This window comes from Tamandua tetradactyla, chromosome 4 (genome assembly GCF_023851605.1).
Source record: "Tamandua tetradactyla isolate mTamTet1 chromosome 4, mTamTet1.pri, whole genome shotgun sequence".
NCBI lineage: Eukaryota > Metazoa > Chordata > Mammalia > Pilosa > Myrmecophagidae > Tamandua > Tamandua tetradactyla.
In genome coordinates, this window is record NC_135330.1 from 178892715 (window position 1) to 178902121 (window position 9407).

The 9407-nt window shown below is 37.6% G+C and overlaps 1 long non-coding RNA gene across 1 annotated transcript in view; it reads right to left on the reverse strand.

The window, feature by feature from the left end:
• LOC143679552 (uncharacterized) overlaps positions 1-5469 on the reverse strand; it is a 65306-nt gene extending 59837 nt beyond the window's left edge. The window contains exons 1-2 of the long non-coding RNA XR_013173831.1: positions 5376-5469; positions 1491-1557 (exon numbers count right to left, since the gene is read on the reverse strand). This is a non-coding gene — a long non-coding RNA (uncharacterized LOC143679552). The remainder of the gene's footprint in view (positions 1-1490; positions 1558-5375) is intronic.
• Positions 5470-9407: the final 3938 nt, after the last annotated feature.

Genomic DNA, 9407 nt, shown 5'->3' on the forward strand with positions numbered 1-9407 from the left:
TATATTGCATTTCGACAGCTTTAACAAACTAATATGTCATCAATCAAATGGGAGGAACAGGGGAGAGAAAAATAAGGAAGATGGGAGAATAGTAACAGAGAAAGAGAGCAAGAATGGACAGCCAAGGGAGGGAATCCTATCGTCTGGTGAGCTTCAGCCCATTTGTCTTTTAAAAATTTGAATTTGAATTTTCAATTTATGCTACAATGTTGCATATGAAAATTCTTTTTGAAGCATATTTGAAAGAGTATTTATGAAAACACGGAAAAATGCACTGGTAGTGGACAAATTCCACATTTTGCTTATCCTGTGTGATTGAAGGTGAGAGATGTTTCTTAAAAACTAGTAAAACCTAATATAATCTCGGGTCACATTAGTCATGACCATTGTGAGAAGAGAACACTGAACCTGTGACTCTTTCCTTAGTGGAGGGGAGTGATTGATTTCTTGTAGGCCTTTTCATACTGTTTACAAAGTCTGTTCTGGATTCATTTCTGTATTTGCTTGGTTTCTGAGGTTGTTATTATTATGCAGAGGAAAAATATCCAGCTGGAAAGGCTTTAGGATCCAACCTATAGGAGAATTTTTTGTAGATTCTGCCTGTTTCTGTCTCACATTGCTCATATGCCACTAAGGGCCACTGTGACCCAGAGAAAAACTCTTCTGACCCTAAAGCTACAGTGGTCAAAAGAGAAGAACCCACTTTCTAACTATATCTCAGCATGTAATAATGACAGCTCCACCCTGCTAGGAAGGCTAGATTTCTAATAAAAATTGTCATCCCCTAGCGTCTCGAGCCATTTTCAACACTGTCTTGCTTCCACATTAGGTTATTTGTTTATTTTTGTTAGAAGGACAGACTTGTTTCTTTGCCAGGGAATGTTCTAACATCCTGCCACCAACATCTGCACAAAATAGAATGCTTTGGAAGTTCAGATGAAAAAACAACCTTCTCTTGGGAAGGGGTGAGAAAGATAGTAGTGTTTCTGTTTGAAGAAACAGAATGAGTAAAAGAAAGTGCCGATTAAAGCATATCAATAAACCATTGTGATGGGCCAATGCTTCAGCAGAAGAGGGATTCTGAGGCCATCTAACAAAGGTGAATGAATATATAGTATGACTTTCAGCTCCTGTTTTAGCAGCATCTGCTGTAAAACACAGCACCATTCTTCCAGCAATCTATATTCTCCTTGTTCATAATAATCTAAGATTACATTCTTAAATTTTGTTTACGTATTTTTTGTGTGTCCTCTCCATCAGACCATAAACTCTACGAAAAAAGGACTATGTCTGCTATAGTCACCAAGACATATTTCATTCAAACAATATTCATTGTTTGCCATACAGTAGATATTAAACAAATAGGGAAAGGAAGGAAGGAAGGGAAAGAGGGATGGAGAGGGGGTATGGGGACGATGAGAGGAAGGAAAGAAGGAAGGAAGGAAGGGGGAAAGGAAGAAAAGAAGGAAAGAAGAAATGTGCGCACTTACCCAATTATACTTCCTCCACTAGGTTGTTTGCAGTTTGAAATCATCATGCCATTCTCTGCAGCACCTACTAGAAAGTCTGGCAGTTAGAAAAGTAATCAATACATTTCTACTGAATTGAGTATGTTTTTTAGTGCTCATCAGATTAACAATAGATTAAAATTGATATTATAGTAAAAAAAAAGAATGCTCACGTAGACATGCCTATAAATAAGTACTTCAAATGAATTGGTTTTATAAAAAGGAAGTTTTCAAATGCCTTCTGATAGCTAATTATTTTTGTTACTAAATCTTCTGGACTCCAGACACATTTCTAAAGCCAATGCAAGTGGCTGAGGGCACCGGGAACAGTTGCTTTTACAGGCTGCAGGCAGCTGGATATAGTAGCGATTTGAAGAGTTATTTACAGGGACCTAGAAAAGATGACTCCCCTGCTCAGTTGTTTTGCTGCATTAAGATGAGCTTGTTGCCAGAGGTGGAGCAACCCGGTCACGTAATGCCCATCTAAGGTGATGGACACATATTATAATGCCTGGGAAGGGGGAAGATGAAAAATCAATGTTTGCATCTATCTTTTCCTTACAGCTAGGTTTGACTGCTCAGTTCTATCTTTAAGCTACAGTACAGTTGAAAGCTTTATGGGTTCGAATTCCAGCTTTGCTTGTTCTTTAGTGCTCATCAGATTAGGTAGTGTGCCAGTTTGAATCTATTATGTACCCCAGAAAAGTGATGTCGTTGTTCCTAATCTAATCTTGTGGGGGCGGCCACTTCTTTTAATCCTGATTCAATATTGCAGGGTGGAAACTTTTGATTAGGTTATCTCCACAGAGATACAACACACCCAATTGTGAGTGTGGCCTTTTAATTAGATGGAGACATGACTCTACCCATTCAAGAAAGGTCTTGATTAGTTTACTAGAGTCCTTTAAAAGGGGAAACATTTTGAAGACACTTGGTGAACAGTTGCTTCAGAGCTGACAGAGACACAGATGTCTAGAGGTGCTTGGAGAGCTGACAGCAGAAGCAGAGGCTTAGACATGGGCAGAGCCCAGCAGACCTGGCCATGTGTCTTCCCACGAGATGCTAAGCAAGCCAGAAGTCAGAGTTGGGTCCTGGAGGAACTAAGTGAAGGCCCACAGATGCTTAGAGAGGAAACCACTGGCATCGAAAACTAGAAGCAACTAATCAGGAGCAAAAACCAACAGGTGTCAGCCACATGCCTTCCCAGATCACCCTTCCTTGAGCCAAGGTATCTTTCTTGGGATACCTTAGTTTAGACATATTTATAACCGAGCACTGTAAATTTGTAACTTATTAAATTCCCTTTTCCATTTCTGATATGCTGCATTCCAGTTGCTTAACAAACTAATACGGTAGGTAATTTCAGCAAGCCACAAGATCTTTCTCAGTTTTCTAATCTGAAAAATTGGAATAAATAATGTATATCTTGAGAGCAATTGTGGCAATTATTAAATAAAAGCAAGCTTTGACATGATTTTGTAAGGCATGAATACGTATGCAAATGTCTAATACTCCTGGTGACTAACAATTATTGAATTAATGGTCTTGCTAACCACTTTAAGTACATTTAAAGCACAATAATCCCAGGAAGGGGATATTAGTAGTAGCATAGTTTTTCTTTTAAAGATGTGGAAATTTATTCACAGGTGTGAGAGATGAAACACACCAGACAATTAAGATGAGTTTATTCAGGCTATTGCATTCGGGAGAACATTCACTAATGAGTAATATCTCAAAGAAAAGAAAAGGGACCTACCTTGGGTTTTATAGAGGCAGGTGGACAAGTTAAGATCTGCAAATCTCACAGGAGTCATGAGGAAGGGTGAAGACAGTATTATTAGAATTATTTAAGAAAGGTGGTGATAGGTTATATCCTGGAATATCCAAAAACTGGGTGGTCTTTTTGATTAGCTTCTCTTAGAATACAAAAGGGTGGAAGGATTTCTTAACCATTGCTGTTTTCTGGGAGCATGGGGCAGCATTGCCCTGGGTTAAAAGTGTGCCCACGATCACATGGTTGGTAATAGTGTAGAAGTAGTAGTAATATAATAATAATAACCAGAGTAATAATAATAGTGGCAATAATAGTAACATTTATTGTGTTTACTAAGTGCCAGCCGCATTCACTCAAATTTTACATGCATTACTTGTATAATAGTAGCTTAGAAAATTTTATTATTTTTCCTGTTTTATAGGTTAGAAAAGCAACAGGAAGGGAGATTGAATGACTCATTCAATGTCATACACACTAAATAAAAGAGTAGGCTTTGAACCTGGGCTCTGATTTCCCAGTCCAAGTTTCAACCACAATACCTAAGGGTTTCAATGTAATAAGAAATCTTCATGACATGAAAGAGCCTGTTCTGGTGGTGATAATAAGAGAATTGCTTTGGTTTTATAGCTTGGTTTCTTTTCTTTCTTTCTTTCTTTCTTTCTTTTTTTTTCTTTTTGTTTTGTTTTTTGTTTTAATTGAATACAAGTATCACATGAGGTTTCTGATTTTTCCAGGATTCTGATAGTGGGTAAAAAGTCAGATACTAATGCTCTCTAAGATTTAAATGATTATGCCGTTAACACACACAAAAAAGAGGACTTGAAAGAGAGATGCCAAATACAAAACTCGCATGCACTGATATCCATGCAATATACAAAATTGTCACATTGAGATATCTCCAAGTATTCAATAAATGAATGAAATAAGGATCATTTTTTGAGAGCAAACCTGTCAGCCAATTTGATGGATCAGAGCACATTTAATGCAAAGTTACTTTAATGCAAAGTTAAGGCTACAGTAAGCCTTAATTTTAGGAATTAGTTTATCTAAAAAATGTATCTTAAAAAGAGAGAAAAATGGAAAGTGAGAAGACTGAAGTTTACTTTGCCCAATTACACCCAAGCCCCACCTGGGAAAGGATGTGGATTCCTTTTACAGAGATGAGAGCTGATACTCTTCAGCATCTGAAGTCATCTAATTGTACTTTCTATGCCTAATTATAGGCTCTCTATGAACGTTTAAAACTATATAATAAAAGTCCTACATCCTCCTCCATGATTGAGACTGGATTTTGACTTATGAAAAAAAGAAAAGAAAGAAAAGGTTAAAGCATGTATTTATACAAATCATTCATATATACCTTAAATATTTTGTTTTGATTTATTAAAACATATAAATGTTGTCACTCATATCAATATGTTTGCCATTGGTTCCACTAACGAACTTGCCATCAAAGTTCTTATGTTAATGCACACAGATAAAGGACCATCTATTTTTCCTCTTTCGGTTTCTTTAAGGTAGAGCAAGAACTTATTAACCCCTATGAAACAGTTTAATTCAGCTAATTTAATTATTGATTTTTCTTATTATTTACATTTGCCTCATCTACACCAATTTAGAATACAGCCAAAAATCCCCAAACTTACCTTTATCAAATATTTCTAAATAGACTTAGTTTTTCATAGAAACTATCCATTTATACTCATATTTCATTATATTTAATTTTATAATATTTAATTAAATTACACAATTATAATAATAAAAATACACCTGAAAAATAAGCATGGTGTTAGTGTGTTGAACAGAGAGAAGCACGATCTGTTAAGCAGAAGTTGCTGAAAGAGTTTCTGCTGTAGTATAGTTTCCCATTTAGTTACCACTTCAAGGAGAAAATGCACCAGTCAGGATGACAAGGTAATATGGTTTGTGATATTTCTCCAGGTAAGATGTCCAATTAGCTTCTGGTGTATCACCCAACCTTCTTCGTAGACCTGTTTTTATTCATTTTTTCATTCATTCATTTATTCCTTTATTTACGTATGAGAAAGGTGATTCATTTTACAAAGTTACAAAATCCCCAAATGAGTAATTACCTCCCCCGTTTCTCCCAGCCACCATTGCTCTCCCTCTCATTGTGATCATTTTTGGGGGGGTCTTGAAGTTTCAGAGCCCCCAGGAAAACTGAGTTCAAAACGCGAGTGAAACCAGTGAGGTAAATGCCTCATTGTGAGATCATTAGGCAGCCCACTACCTTTTTGAAGGACATTCCAACCTTATAGCATGTGCTCCACATTTTCAATTCATATTTCTTTTATACTTTATGAACATAGAAGTAGATAAGCAAACATTAAAGATCAGGTTAAACTATTTACTTCATATGAGCCTACTGATTACCATAATTAGAATTTTGTTATAAAACCAACTTCCAATCCAAAAGGATTAGAAGGAGCTTGTGAAGACAGCATTCCACTCAAAAAAAAAGCAGTCCCTAAGTAGACATTGACCATAAGGGCACATTTGTTGTAAAGTATCTCTCTTGTGTTTCCTGGAGTTTGTGTTGCACGAACTTTATGGAGTAAGCCAAGAAAAGACTCAGGATGCTGAGTTCTGGTTGATTAACACTTCTCTTTACCCTGGATAGGGGTTATTCCAGAGGGCCTAGGACAAACGCTCTCTGTGTCAGGAAATATTCTGTGAACCCTCAGGCAGTAGTACCATCCTTAGATACAAGCAAGAAATGTCTCTGCCTTGGTTGGGCTTTCACTTTAGAAAACTTGTATCATGCACACACACAATTCCAGTGTCCATTGCTAGCACAGCATTGCTCATCATCTTAAACATCCGTTCTTATTACTGACACCAGCGAGGCCCAAAGACACACATTTTCACTCTCTTTTCCTAAGGTCCCAAAAGCAAAAAACTACTCTGACCAAAGGCAAAGATTTAGGGTTGAAACATCGTCAGGTCAGAGATAGGGACTGCTTAGGTTTGTGGGGGGTCTGAGTGGCTGAAGCACTTAGAGAAAAGACAAATTGCCATGCCACATCTGTCTTCTCTGACAACACAGATTCCACAGATTCTTGCAGAAGAAGGTATCTCTTTCCAGTAGTCCTGATCACCTATTTTCTTGCTTCTCTCCCCAGTGCCTTTGTGTCTGAAGGTGTTCACAAAATAGTACGGGTACTCACAAGAATTGCAAATGATGGCCCGAGGAATGTATTTCGCAATATGAAACCATTCAAATGACTGTAAATCTCTATGCTGTGGATTTTTATCTTATTACTCATCAAAATGAGGCTGCCCATGAAAAGAACACACAGGCGGTCACAATACAAACTGTGGTGGATGCGCCCCAGTTTGAACATGTTCTTGTTCTTGGTTGGCATACGAGTGGGTGTGACCATTGTAAATAAGATCTCTCTAAGATGGAACTTCAATTAAGGTGTGGCCCCACTGAATCAGGCTGGCCTTTATCCAGATAACTGGAGACCTTTATAAACAGAATGGAAATCAGACGGAGGGAGCAGCCGGAAGCCGGAAGTCAAAGAAACCTGGAAGAGGTAGGTGAAGATGATGCCTTGTGCATTAACATGAGATAGAAAAGCCAAGGACCAGAGATTGCTGGCAGCAAGCCCCAGAATGGCACAGTCTTCAGGGAGAAAGCATCACTTTGCTGATGTCTCGATCTTGGGCTTCTCTTAGCCTCAAACCAACCGTGAACCAATAAGTTCACATTGTTTAAGTCAACCCATTGTATGGGATTTGTTTTAGCAGTTAGGGAATTAAAACACTAGGCTTTGATAGCTTACTAACTTTCCATCATTAAAATCATAACTTTGCACTTATTGCTTTATTTTGTCATAATGTAGGTATACTTGTGAGAGAAGCAGGCTAGAACTTTTTAAAATTTTTTTATTTCATTCAGTTTGCTATAAAAAATGGAAAATATTTAAACATATAATACGGGGGTCTCTACTGGTGCTTTTATCCTGGATCTGTGAAGATAGTGAACTTTTTCACTGGGGCTATCCCACCTGCCTTCTAATAGCTATTGCTGGTAGAATTTTTTTTTTCTTTTGGCTTTTAATAAGGGGATTTATTTAGTTACAAATTTACAAATCTTCAGAGAAAAGGCATCTAGTTTTTATCTGAGTTTCTCTGTCACATAAGAAGGCACATTGCAGCATCTGCTGGCCTTCTCTGCTGGCTTCTGGGTTCAAACAGATTGGCCCAGGGCATGTCCTTTCTGTATCTCTAAAGATCTGGGTCTGAGCTGTCGCTGAGCTCTTTTCTGACTGCTCCTTTTAAATCTCACTTATTTGGGAAGGCACTCCCCTGAACCAACCACAGTGTAATCAGCCATAGGTGAAACTCATATGTTGATGATTTAAGTCCACGGTAAGAGAACAACTGGTCACCATCCCCTGGGCAAGGTGACACCTGAACCTTACTACTACAGACTCTATCAGTTTTGTGTTTTGCTATTTCCTCCATGAATCAACCAATACCACAAGTAGAAATATCTTTGAACCATGGGCCCCACTCAGCCAAGTGACGGGTAGAGTCATCCCTGTAGTTTTTTTTTTTTTTTTTAATTTTTTTATTGAGAAGTCTTCATACACATACAGTCCATCCATAGTACACAATCAATGGCTTACGGTGTCATCACATAGTTGTGTGTCCATTACCATGATCATTTTTAAAACATATGCATCACTCAAGAAGAAAAAAGAAAAAGGAAAAACTCATACATTCCATGTCCCTTACCCCTCCCTCTCATTGACCACTAGATTTCAATCTACCCAATTTTTTAACCCCTTATCCCCCCTCTTTATTTATTTATTCATTTTTTTTGTCCTTTTTGGATCAAGGGAGCACCAGACCCAAGGTTTTCACAATCACACGGTCACATTTTAAAAACTATATAGTTATAGCTATATAGCTATATAGTCTTTAAGAATCAAGGCTACTGGAATACAGGCTCCTGGAACCCTTTAACTTAGTCTTACCATTGGGATATTTGTTGGCACATACTTTATTACCCCTCCCAAGATTACTTTCTTTGTAATTGATGAAAGATTCCTATAACCTGAACAGCCTTCGAAGAGCTGAAAAGAAGTCATACATAGATAACCTTTAGGCCAGATGCAGCTGTTATATGGAATTTAGCCCTTTCTATGTGGAGAAAATAAAAGGATAAGTTACTGATACTAAAAAATTGGGATTTTTCACAATTAGTGTTTGGATTTTTCACAATTTAGTATTTTTTAGTAATACTAAAAAACCAGAGATCTGAAAATGTGGGTCCCGCATTTTTTCAAGGCAACAATTGTCAGGACGTGAGTGCCAGCTACCTCTATTGGACAGTAAGTCTGCAGTTTGTCAAAGAATCCACTGCTCTTTTTTATCCAGACAGTGAGGCAGTTGCTTAAATTGACATTCATCAAATGCTAGGTTTATGACTCTCATTTATGTCCCCTGCCTAACCCAGGAGAATTTGAGATTTGAGTTTCTAATCACATTTGATGGACTTCAGACATGAAACAGGCTAATGGATAAGTGGTTTGGACAGAGCCTGGCCTTCCTTTCAGCTGGAATTCTATGACTCCTGGTAGTTTACAGTTCATCAGTGTAGACAACGTCTGTACAGGTGCTCTGAGATGCAGACTGATCCCAATAGAGTTCATAAAGGTGAAATAAAAGTAGGTTAACAGCTAAACAAGATTAATTTTTTGAAACCTGAACTTAGTTCCTATTAGTTCAGAGTCAATTCCAAGAAATAAATAAAATAACATAGGGCAAAAATGAAATGCCTGCACTGAAGTATTATACGGCCTTGCAGATATGATCTCAATATTGAACCATATTTAGAAATAGGTTCCTTGGTTCTCCCGTTTATCCGGTGCAAACTTTCAGTTTTTATTCATTTTCACCTGTCCAATTAACATTAAAGTCGCACTTGGATTTTATGTATTCCTAACGCCTGGATTTCATTTATTCTTCTCACTGGCAAAATGCATCTCAGCTGTTGAATGCTTGCACCTGAGATCTGGAGTAAGCAGAAATTGTGTTTGTGTGCTTGCATCCGGGAAATGAATCAGAGCTCATATTAGACATGATTGCCC